Below are 13,058 nucleotides of genomic sequence, written 5' to 3'. Positions count from 1 at the left end.
AAGACAGTGCACCTTGCCATAAAGCAGCTTCTGCGAGGCAATGATTTGAGGGCAATAACATTTCTGAAATGGGTTGGCCTGCCCAGAGCCCAGATCTGAATCCAGTGGAACGTCTTTGGGCTGAGTTAGAACGTCGTCTTCGCTCCAGACTCCAGAATCCAACCGCACTACCTTCTCTGGTTTCGTCTCTTTTGGAAGAATAGGCTGCCATTCCACCACAGACATCCAGACACCTCACTGAGATCGACTCCAGCAGAGTTCAAGACGTGAAAAAGGCGAAGGGCGTCTGGGCACTTTTTATCAAGTACTGTACATTCAACTGCGTACAAACTGAAAACAAAAAAAAATGATTAAAATGGCTTTAAGCACTAAGGGACTTAACATCTGAGGTCATCAGTCCCCTAGACTTAGAACTACTTAAACCTAACCTAACTAACCTAAGGACATCCACACACATCCATGTCCGAGGTAGGTTTCGAACCTGCGACCGTAGCAGCAGCGTGGTTCCGGACTGAAGCGCCTAGAACCGCTCAGCCACCGCGTACAAACTGAGTTTTGAGTAGTGGTTATTTGGTTAAAAGACGAACCTGTGTGGGGAAGAACCTCATGCTGGTACGACGTGCGTCACTGGCCTACTTGCGGTAACGAGGCTGGCTGGCGCTCCCGCATTTGGGGCGAAGGCCGGAGGCGGCGCGGCCTCCGGCAGCAGGGATCGCGTGCCCCGCTGCGCGCCTCCTGCTCGAGCACATAGCGCCGACTGTCTGCCGTTTCCTAACCACCGTCGGTTTATCGTGTTGACTAAACGTTACTGCAGTAGCTGCGTGGCAAGAGAGAGTCTCACATGTGGCCGCGAAATCTTGTGCGGCAGTTGAGCAGGTGCCATCAGCTGGTGGCTATCTATAATCTATCTATAATCTAAAAGTAGGAATGAACACTAGTCGACGAGGTTCATATTAAATTACTGTGTAATTCTGAAGTAGAAAGGTCAGCCATAAAATGTTAATCATCACTCCCGAACCACTGACGTAGTTGACTGTTTGTGTAATGTTGTGATGCGAGTATTCAGTCACGTCGATGTTTCCATTGTGTACGCCGTATTTCGGCGATCGACCCAACCCTCCTGAGGTGCTGCGAGCTATGTTGTTACCTGTGCTCGCTGCTTGGACTCCAGATTGTGACTGTTGCTCTTCTCGCGCCCGACCGCGGCTTGAGTTTCTACTACTTGTCTTCGTGCTTTCCGTACTCTACCGTGGCCAGCGAGGTTGCCAGATCTCTCCCCAATTGAGAACATGGAGCAGGGCTGTCGACCCATCTCGGGATTTTGACGATCTAACGCACCAAATGGACAGGGTTTGGCACGATATCCCACAGGAGGACATACAACAATTCCATCAATCAATAATAAAATGAAGACTTTCACGAGTGGATGACATTGCTGCTGATAAACTTTACGCAGTATAAGGTGTGGAAGACGAAACTCTTCTGTTTCGTCCAAAACTGCACTGAACGAAACATTAGGATCAGAGAAGTTTCGTGGACCCAACCTTATACCCCGACAAGTCTATCAATCAATGCCAAGCAGAATAACTTTTTGCACAAGGGCCACAGGTGACCAATGCGTTATTGATGCGCTTAATTTGTTATGCTCTTTCTCTTGAATACATCATCAAATTAAAAAAAAAGTGATCATTTCTTTGTGTATACATGTACTCGTACATCAGATCTACCGATTCTCCTCTCATTCGCATAATATCTTTGAGGAACAATTTTGTTTTGTTTTAGATTGTATTTTTCTTATGAGTTACCTTCCTTGTATCTGTGTCTGACTGTCAAATATCTGCAATTGCCCTTTTTTTTTTAGAGATGTTCACTCCTTTTCAACTGGACTACCTACTGTGATATTCCATATCGCAGTATCCACATTCTTAGCGAACTTCAAACGCGTCTCATCCTTCCTGATTACTTCAATATCCCACTTCCTTCCACACTCATTCTTTCACGCGATTCGTACGATTAACTCTACTCTTCGTCATTACTAAATATGATCTGAGTATGCATCTGCTCCCGGGTAGGCCTTACAATCCAATATCTGATATCGGAATCGCTGTCTGATGGTGATGCAATCCATCATGTGTCTTCCCGTGTCTGCGTCTCTTTTACAAGTATACCTCCTCCTCTTGTGATTCTTGAATAAAGTATTCCCTATTACCATCTGAAATTTATTGCAGAACTCAATTAGAGTTCTTATCTCTCATTCCTGCTAACTAGACCATATTTTCCTATGTCCCGAAACTCTCAGATATTTATGAAAAACGTAGATCCATTATTGAGCTACCTGTCAAGAAGAGGAAACAGTAGTTTGTGGAGATTTCAGTGGAGATTTCGTAAAAGATACAGACAGGAAAAATGAACTAGAATTACTATTTGGATGTTTCAGTCTAATTTAAGTAGTCAATTTTCCAACTCGCGTGCAACAAAATAGTAGGACACTGGTTGATAACATTTTTTTAGACAGTGCTCAGGCTGAAGCAATTAATGTGAACAAGTTTCTAATGAAAAATATGAAAATGATGCACAATTAATGGAAATAAACAGTATGACACCTTACAACACAGAGGTAGCTTCATACAAGCAGTGAGGCTTATGAACGAGAACAGGATACAATGTTTTAAGAGAAAGCTAAGAGAAGTGGTATGGGGCAAAGTATATGTAGAAAGAGATGGTAATGTCTGATTCAATTTATTCCATAGTTAGTTTTGGTCAGTTATTAAAAACTGCTTTCCTAAAAAATTATCCAGAAGATCCTTTAAAAACAAATGACCCATGGATAAATAGGGAAATTAAAATCTCGTGTAACACGAAGAGGCAAATTTATGTAAAGGCCAGAGTAAGTCAAGATCCGACATCATTTGCATACTACAAAAAATAACACAGTATTTTAAAGAAACCAATTAAAATGTCCAGAAGTATGCATGTACTGACAGAAGTAATAATGCAGATACTAAGATTGAAAATGTATGGGACATTGTCAAGTGGGAGACAGGACAGCAAATCAGTGTAAAAGATGCCATAACAATTAAAGTAAATGACAATGTAAGGATGTTGTAGGTACTTTCAGGAATCAGTTTCTAAACGTAACAGTAAATGTAGGATTAAATAGTTCAGCTGAAGAAACAAGAGAATATATTGAAAATGTCATTCCACAAAACTTTAACTAGTTAGAAGTAGCACCTACATCCTTCACTGAAATTAATACAGTCATAAAAACTCTAAAAAACAAAAGCTCTTGTGACGTTGATGGAATTTCAAACAGAATTCTGAAAAGTTGCTCCAACTTAATAAGTTATGTCCTTAGTGATATGTGCAAAGAAACAGAGAATTTTTACAGACAGGTTAAAATATGCAGTTTTAAACCACTTCAGAAGAAAGGTGACAAGACAGACTTAAACAATTATCGTCCAATTTCCTTACTGACATCTTTTTCCAAAATATTCGGAAATGTAAATCATTCAAGAGTAGTCACAGGCTTAACTGGAAACAATTTACTTAACATATCACAGATAGTATTCGAGAACGGTTGCTCGAATGCGAATGCTATTTATACATTCTCATCAAATAGTGCAAGCTTTAAATAATAATACATCGCCCTTTGTAATTTTTTGTGATCTCTCTGTAAGACCTTCAGTTGTATAGATCCTGATACTCTCTTATAAAAACTCAATATTTATGTAATTGATGACTTTACACACAACTGGTTTGAATCATATTTGACAAATAGAGTGCAAGAGCTTCTGCTGGATAATTCAGACAATGTCGGAAAGGTAGAAATTTTAGTGACTGTGGTAAAAATGACAAAGGGAGTCCCAAAGGGTTCAATTTTGAGTCCACTTGTATTCGTTATATATGTGATTGATCTTCCAATTAACATTCAACAGGCAAAATTGGTACTTTTTGCAGATAATACTAGTTTTATTGTGAATACCATTAGACAGAAAGCCACAAAAGAGTGAGTAAATGATATTCTCCAAATAATTGTTAAGTGGTTCTGTGAAAATGGCCTCTCCCTAAATATTGTAAAAACATAATACATTTAGTCCTGTGTAACAAATAGTCATACCATCAACGGATTTAGCACATGGAGCAGGAGTCAGTAAGTAGAGCAAAATGCTACAAATTTTTGGGTGTACATATTGATGAAAACCTGAAGTGGAAGAATCATACTATTGAGCTTCTGGAGCAGTTAAATTCAACTGTTTTTGACCTTCTGCTAACTGCTAATCTTGGAAACTAACGGATCAACCTCCTGACATATTTTCATATTTTCACTCAAAAACGTCGTATGGAATAATTTTCTGGGGCAGCTCTTCACTAAGAACGAATGTATTAATTACAAAAAACGGAGCAGTAAGAGTAATATGTGGTGTTCACCCATGTCCGTCATGTAGGTGTCTGTTCAAGAAGCTAGGCATCTTAACTGTGCCGTCAGAATACATAATTTTGTTAATGAAATTCGCCATAAATAATACATCACAGTTTGAGAAGAACAGTAATGTACATCCGTACAGCACTAGAAGGAAAAATAACTTTATTACCCATTGTTAAGGCTGAAAGTGGCTCAGAGAGGAGTCAAACGCGCAACAATAAAATTTTTTGATTATTTGCCCAATAACATATAATGTCTGCCAATGACGAACTTCTGCTTAAGATCTGGTAGTCAATAAAAGTAAAGAGAAAAAAACTAGTTTTTCAGTGTAGTTCCAAGAGTAGGAATAAAATGGTAATGTGTTCATCAACGCTAACACTTATCACATATATATATATATATATATATATATATATATATATATATATATATATATATATATATATATATATATATATATATATATATATATCCCGTAAACTAGCTCATTCCACGTCATTTCGATAAAAGAATCGTTGAAATGCCCTATGCCAAATGTAAAGAACGAACTAATATACTGCGTTTCCCATTCAGTATCCTCATGTCCTTTCCATGTCTCTTTACCTTGCACTTGCGAATTAGTCATGTGTAGCTGAACTATCATTGTCGGCGTTTGTTTGCTGTCGAATATGATGAGAAGAACCCTATTACTGAACTGTTGGCAGTAGATTAGTGTCCACCCCACTTTTCTATTCATAACAAATTCTTACTCTCGTCGTACCATTTTCTGCTGTCGTTTGCATTACATTTGTATGACTAAAATTCCTTATCTTCTTTCAACTATATCTAAACTGATCCTTTACATTTCCTTTTTCAGAGTTTGAAGCCATCCTGCTTTTTTCAAATTTCTAACATTCCAAGTCCGATTTGTAGAATGTTTTTCCTTCGTTGGTTATTCCATCTTTTTCTCATGGTCAGCTCCCCATTGGTAGTGCCCTCCCGGAGATCCTAAAGGGCGGGGACTACTTCGGAATCTTTTTGCAATAGAGAGGTCATTGTGACACTTCTTCAGTTACAGTCCAAATGGCCTGTGGATACACATCCTGCATTCTCATGTCGTTGAACATTGCTGGTTCTTCCACCTTTTCGGGACGGGCAAAAAAGTGTCCTGAACCTCTGTCTGCTCCTCCAACATTTTTGACAAGGCCATTGACAGGACGAGGGTGACTTTTTATGCTGGAAGTTTGCGGCCACCATTGCTGATGAGTTTTATTCAAATTTTAAGTACTGGCTGGTTTCGAAAACGGGACCCATGACGGTTTTGATTACTAGTGAAAGATGCTACCCTCTAGACCATGAGTTCAGTACCAGCTAATGTCATTATCAGCATACCTAGGCTGTGTCGCTCAGCTTTCAGACTGGCAGCATCGCTGATGTGCGCCCTTGTTGTCAGTTAGGTAAAGCAGAAGTGTGTTGCACCCGATAGATGTCGAATGTTGCTGCTAGCCTTCCTGGTTGCCAGCAAAAGACTGCCAGTGAACTGCCAGTGGACGCGAGGTATCCGCATAGGCGCTGATGTAAACATGATACCGATGTTACAGGCGGAAGCATTAACTACGTCACGACAAAAAATGTAGTTAAAAACAATACAACATCCGAGTCTTCCGTCTCGCAATGCTCGTTACCCATCGTCACAAGGAGCTCCATGATCCCTCGTATCATAGTTGGAAAAACGATGAACAAGTGGTGTAGAGGGGATACGAAATGGGACATTGCAAGTAATATGTAGCAGGCTTCCAATAAAGACCACCTGATTCAGTGAACTAAATGCTCTTTTTATAAAGTACTACGCTGATATACCAGAATATTTTTATTAGTGTAACAATTTTCAGTTCAAATGCTTTGGACCATATATGTTTTTGAAAACTAAAACTCTTGCGTCCAACGTCAACGTCAAAAGAGTTTGCAGCAAAAATAAAAAAATTCCATCTGAAATTTTTGAATAAACTAACCATTTTATCTGAACAATTTCACGATTGCACAAACTGTAATTGTAAATTTTAAAGTAAAGCGTCGATCAAGATCATCCTTAGGACAGCTGTCAAATTCAGGTATTTGTTCTGCAGGACCTCTTTTGACTAAGGTTGTCCTAACAAAATCGTCTCGAGCCATTTTGCGGAGTCGAAGTCAACTACATAACTTCTACTTTGAGTTTGAAGATATCCAGTTGCTAGACTAAACTGGAATAGTTTCGCATTCATTAGACAGCTCGCACCCAATGTCCAATTTACCTTGTGACGTTGAAAGTACATCTTCACCTGCCGAAGGCTTACCCTAATTTACGTCTGCATTTGAATTCGTGCGTAGATCATCTTGATCAAAACGTTCTTAACGTTGAAAAACTTTACCTAAACAAAATTTCAATTTTTTTCTACATTTTCTCTTTCAGCTCGCCTTTTCATATACTGACTTCCTGAGAGGAACTTCCTGCCGTCAGACATTGTAAGACTTTATAACATTCGCAATGTAGCCTAATGAAAACCCATCACGTCAGATTGAGAAAGCCTTTTCACTTTAAATCACTAATCCCTGAAAACTGATAGTGAATGTACCCATGTTAACTTTTAACACAATTGTTGTTGTCGTCTTTGCTGGACAGGTTATAACAAGAATGATAAAATGGTGACAGATCCTTCTTCATCTGTTTGACTATTGTTCGAAGTTAACAGAAAAAAAATGCTTGTGGCAAATGAAATACGTTTCTAACAAGCACAACACTAACAGACCTGTATCAGCGACACAAACCGCACTTAGATCCCTATATCACAATATACTCACCACTTAACTATGAGTTGTAGTCCATTAACGAAGTGAGCGAACACTGTTTCTCTACAGTAAAACTACAGTCAGTTGCTAACAACCGGGAGAGAAGAATTCACAACACCGCCGTGGGGAGGGAGTCGCAGCACCGATACAACATTCTGGCGCCAGCCCTGTTGACAACGAGCACAACTGAGTACTTCATTGTTGGCGGTATTGTCGGCGCTCCTGCTATACGAAGACGCTGGCCGTAGGATATCGAGTGACTTACGTATAAATGCTTTATTTTTTGAAAAAGTGTATATAAATCCCAAGTGCCTATTTAGTGTGTTTGTACTACATAAAGGAGAAACGGCTATCGTCAGATATAGAAAAGGCGTGCTTTCCGACACGCCACGACCACGATTTACGGCTCAAAACATGTAATTTTGAAAGCATTTTCATTTGGTGTAGTGAAAATTAACAGTTAAGTCCTGAATAAAATTATTGCAAAGCGGACAGTTTGAAACACGCCGAAACTTGATAAACATTTCTTGCAGAGCAGATTAGTTTCTTCAGCTCCAAAAGAAATTTTGATAGGTTTTTCCCATATTGTAGTAATATCAACATCAAAAGATTCCGGCTTCAACACCAAAAAAGAAGAGGAAACGAGGGAAAACGTAAAAGAAGTTACAGATAAAAAGAACAAAAATAATTTAGTGAAGTGTGGCAGGAAGAAGAGTAATGAAGTGGGATTATTGGCAGATCCAAAGGAGGCGGAGTGAATGGTGAAGGATTCCGTGCATAATTACACGCTGCTTAATCACAATGCCTGGTTTCAGAAAACTATGGTATATGTCGAGCAGTTCATATTTTACTTTATGTAATTGTTGCAAAGCGTTTTTCTCAGTGGTATTGCTGTAGGTGTTTAAGGTTGCTGTACAGGAACTGTTAGGCAATCGTATGCTGACATTTATCTTCATTTTTTTTTATCAAGAAGTGTTTTGCTTCTGTAGGGGCTTTCAAATTGCCGTAGCTACATTTCAAGCGTTGTGTAGGCATACGGTAGAAACTGAGTTGGCAACACTACTGCTAGCAAGCTTTGATACTATGAAAGACGCAACCAAGGTGGCCAACTCCAATGCTTCATTTGTCATCTGTTTCACAGTGTTGTAGATAATTCCCAGTAAGACACTACATTTTATGAACGATTTGTATTACCCACTTATTCTCATACTTCTCCATTTAAGCAAAAATTTCGTTATGTTTATTTCGTCGTTTCGGAGCCGTATTAAAATTTAAGATTTTGCCGCTCCCAAAAACATGCAGCCTAGATGATACCTGTTGGCTTAGCACATGTCCTATCATCGTGTCCCTACTTATTACCAGTATTTTCCAAATGTTCCTTTCCTCCCCGATTCTGCGGAAAAACCTCTTCGTTTTTTATCATTCCACCTAATTTCCAACGTCCTTCTGTAGCAACACATATCAAATGCTTTATCTTGTTTTCCCATTCTTCCCACAGCCCATGATTCACTACCACATAAAGCTGCGCTCCAAATGTGCATTCTGTGAAAAATTATTCCTCAAATTGATGCCTGTATTTGGTACTAGCAGATTTATTTTGGACCAGGATGTTCTCTTTGACTGTGCTTGTCTGGTTTTTATGTCTCCATACTTCGCCCATTTGCTATTTTGCGTCCAAGGTAGCAGAATTCCTTCATTTCGCCTATTTCGACGACACCCATTTTGATGGGAAGATTATCGGTAATATCATTTCTGTTCCTCTTCACTCTTCCATTTACACTCATTTCATAATCTGTAGTCATTAGACTGTTCATTCCATTCAACAGGTCCTTTACTTCTTTCTCACTTTCACTCAGGACAGTAAGGTAATCAGCAAATCTTATGACTGATATCCTTTCGCTCTGAATTTCAGTCCAAACCTTGAACTTTTATTTGATTACCGTCATTTCACCTTCAATGTCGAGATTGAACGGTAGGGGCGAAAGACTGCATCCCTGTTTTACATCCTTTCTAGCCCGAGCACTTCGTTCTTGGTCTTAGATTCTCATTGTTCCCTTTTGATTGTGGAGTATATTATACCGTTCCATCTTTCTCTATAGCTTACTGCTATCTTTTCAGAATTTTGAACATCTTGCAGAATTTTACATTGTTGAACGATTTTATAGTTCGAATAATCCTATGAACGTGTCTTAATTTTTTCTAAGTCTTGCTTCCATTATGATTACCTAAATGTGATTATTTGTTTTGGATAATGGGAATACAGGTGCATCTTACAAAAGCCTGCAACCTTTCGTGGCAGTTGTCATAGAAGAAGGTTGTTTTCCTCTTAAAATTTCTTTTCGCACAATCAACTTTTCGACCTCTCTGCTGCGATCCTCTTCAGGGTCTTTCGATGTTCACGGTTAGCTGAGCAGTGTACAAGACGAGTGTCGTATTAACTTTTCTTTCGCGCTTATACTGAAAAAGTGGCGTTAGTGCCTGAAATTTTTCGGTTACTATTGGTGTGCCAACGACAGTGGACACAGAACAAGTTAGGTTGAATGTTTAGCAAGATATTATTGTCGTGCCGCCGTGGTCTCTTCCTGATAGCTGCCGGCCGCGGTGGTCTAGCGGTTCTAGGCGCTCAGTCCGGAACCGCGCGACTGCTACGGTCGCAGGTTCGAATCCTGCCTCGGACATGGATGTGTGTGATGTCCTTAGGTTAGTTAGGTTTAAGTAGCTCTAAGTTCTAGGGAACTGATGACCACAGATGTTAAGTCCCATAGTGCTCAGAGCCATCTGAACCATTTGAACCTGATAGCTGTTTGTATTTCTTGTGCTCTCCGTCTGGCTAGTTACTTCCTTCACGGCTGGAAGCCACGAAGCTGGAAAAGTATAGCCGTCATATCTATTGAAATTGAAACTAACCATTATGTTCGAAAACGCCGTGAAAAAAAAAAACGGATTTTTGCGAGTCTCATAACTCGGGTTCTATTGGTGATAGAAAGGGAGGGTCAAGTGTTTAGGGTACCCCTTAGGCTGGCAATCACCCTTATACCAAACAGAAGGATGGTATTTCCGTAATTATTTTACAGTGGAGGGTCAAAGTTTGAATATTACACACTCCCTTCTGCTTGGACAAATAGAGCAAATTGGTTGGTTCTTTTTGCATTAGATGTGGTCTACGATGCTCCTTACAGGACTTATGGAGGCACCATTTGCTTCCGGGTGGTTTCTGAGAAAAGGGGAAAAAGCATTTTTCACCATTTTTTCGCGTCGGAATCGGATGTCTACATAGCTATCGACAGAAAATTTGCTCAAATTTTAACAGTATATTCTCTAGGCGTTTATCTAGAGTGTCATCTTCCCGGTTTCAAAAATCTCTATCCGCTATCGAAAAACCCCCCAAAGCTATAGTTTTTGAGTACCAAAACTGAGCCGCAGATTCCAGGCTGTAATGTTTACGAAATATTCCTAAGATCTCCATCACGAACAACCTTGAAAATTTCTTCATATCTTTATCCGTTTCCGAGATACAGAGTTTCAAAGTTATCCTACTTGTACATGTGAAATAGGCACTTAAAATCAAGTGTGAGGCGAAAACTTAGTTTATAAGTTGACGTAGCATTGAGAAATATATATCAGAAGGGTTGTGGGAACTCCATGTTGTAGTACTGAAGCACATGCAAAATTTTTGTGCACGTATTATAAAATCAGTGTCTGAGGTGTAAAACTAGTTCAATTTCACATAAGTTAAGTTTCAAAATGTCACTGACCCATAAAGTTCTTTTCACATAAGTGACATGCCCTGCCGGCCGCGGTGACCGAGCGGTTCTAGGCGCTTCAGTCCAGAACCGCGCAACTGCTACGGTCGCAGGTTCGAATCCTTCCCCAGGGCCGGCCGAAGTGGCCGTGCGGTTAAAGGCGCTGCAGTCTGGAACCGCAAGACCGCTACGGTCGCAGGTTCGAATCCTGCCTCGGGCATGGATGTTTGTGATGTCCTTAGGTTAGTTAGGTTTAACTAGTTCTAAGTTCTAGGGGACTAATGACCTCAGCAGTTGAGTCCCATAGTGCTCAGAGCCATTTGAACCATTTGAACCTTCCCCAGGCATGGATGTGTGTGATGTCCTTAGGTTAGTTAGGTTTATGTAGCTCTACATTCTAGAGGACTGATGACCTCAGATGTTAAGTCCCATAGCAGTCAGAGCCATTTGAACCATTTTTGACATGCCCTGCTGTATCACGGAAAAGAGGGGAGTTAGTGGAAAAATGCTGCTATCGGAGCACAAGAAAAGCGAATATGCTCCTGTATATTAAAAAGATTCAGATTGGAAAGTAGGCTACTAGCTGTCTCATTCTACCTTTCTCAGCGCCTACAATAGTTTCTCAAAAATTTTGGCTTGCGAACTTGCGAACTGTCATATGCTGAGAGAGAAGAAGACAGTGGCACTAGGAAAGAGACAGGAAAGTAATAAATATTGGAAGATGGAAAACAGTGATTGTGGTATAGAAAGAGCGAAGGAGACAATGACAATGCGAGAGAAAAGAGTGACTCAGTAGCAGTGGAACATAGTTGACAGTGACAGAACAGTGCTAGGAAAAGAGTGAAGGAGACATTGCAAGAGGAGAAGAATAAAGAGAAAGAGGAAATAGAAGTGGGTGTGAGCAAGTGATAATGCGAGACAGAGTCTATGAAAATGACAGTGAGGCTTAGAGAGATAGTGACAGTGAGAAGAGACAGCAGCAATGGGAAGGAACGGATGCAACAGTATCAGTAAGAGAGAACAAGAGGGAGACAGTGACAGGAAACAGTAGTAGTAGGACAGAACGAAGGTAACTGTGGCTGTGAGACAGGACACAGTGACAGGTACAGAGACACAAAGGTACAATGACATCGTGCTGGGCTGAATTAATGAGTGAGTGAGAATAGCCAAGTGTGAGTGGAGGGATATGAGCGACTTAACAGCGATGGAGTAGTGGGCGCGAGCGAGTTACAGTTAGGAGAGCTTGTGGCAGTCAGCGGAGAGTTGCATGTTAAAAAGATCGAGAACATGTTCGCAAACAGAATCATTCGTGAAAAATTTTAAAGGTGCTGAAGAAGGTAGAATGAGGCAGCTGGTACACCACTTTTGAGACAGTCTTTTAAACAGGTGCATATCCGCCTATTTTCTAGTGGTTGAAATTTCTTTCGTTCTTAAAAATCACGACCGCTTCTCAAATTTTCCTTCTGCAGATGTTGCATTGTTATGCTAGCACTCGTACCTTATTGGAATCTATCTTGGCCGCAATTATCCTGACGTTCCCCTACCGCAGATTTCACACTTTGTTTTAAACGCATGTGGCGTTTGTGCTCCATAATCCGTTCTTTTATTGTCCTCCCAGTTCCGCTTATATTATTTCGTCATGTGCACAGAGCGCATCAGGCGGCCTTCAGTCCGACGTAGCCAGTGGTCATAATATTTTGGCTCGTCAGCGCATATCCTCAGAAAAAAAAAAAATATCCGCACGGAGCGAAAAGTGGCAATTGACTCTAAAGAATAGAAAAGTGTGAGGTCATTCACATGAGTATTTAAAAAATTCCATTAAATTTGGGATACACGATAAATCACATAAACTTAAATGTTGTCATTTATACTAACTAACTACCTGCTTAGCTGCTTGGTATCGTGCTTGCCTCCTATCCGGCGGGCCCGGGTTCGATTTCCGGCCGGGTTAGAGATTTTCTCCGCTCGTGGCCTTGGTGTTGTGTTGTCCTCATCATCATTTCATCCTCATCACCGGCACGCAAATCGCCCAATGTGGCGTCGACTGAAGTAAGACTTGCACTCGGCGGCCGAACTTCCTCGGATGG

At 40.4% G+C, this 13,058-nt stretch overlaps 1 protein-coding gene across 1 annotated transcript in view; it reads left to right on the top strand.

Annotated features, from left to right (window-relative positions):
• Window positions 1–13,058, top strand: part of LOC126262863 (uncharacterized) — a 523,085-nt gene that overhangs the window by 59,286 nt on the left and 450,741 nt on the right. The window lies entirely within an intron of this gene.

This window comes from Schistocerca nitens, chromosome 6 (assembly GCF_023898315.1).
Source record: "Schistocerca nitens isolate TAMUIC-IGC-003100 chromosome 6, iqSchNite1.1, whole genome shotgun sequence".
Lineage (NCBI taxonomy): Eukaryota > Metazoa > Arthropoda > Insecta > Orthoptera > Acrididae > Schistocerca > Schistocerca nitens.
Note: the sequence above shows the minus strand (reverse complement) of the source record. Positions and strands in the feature narration are given on the sequence as shown.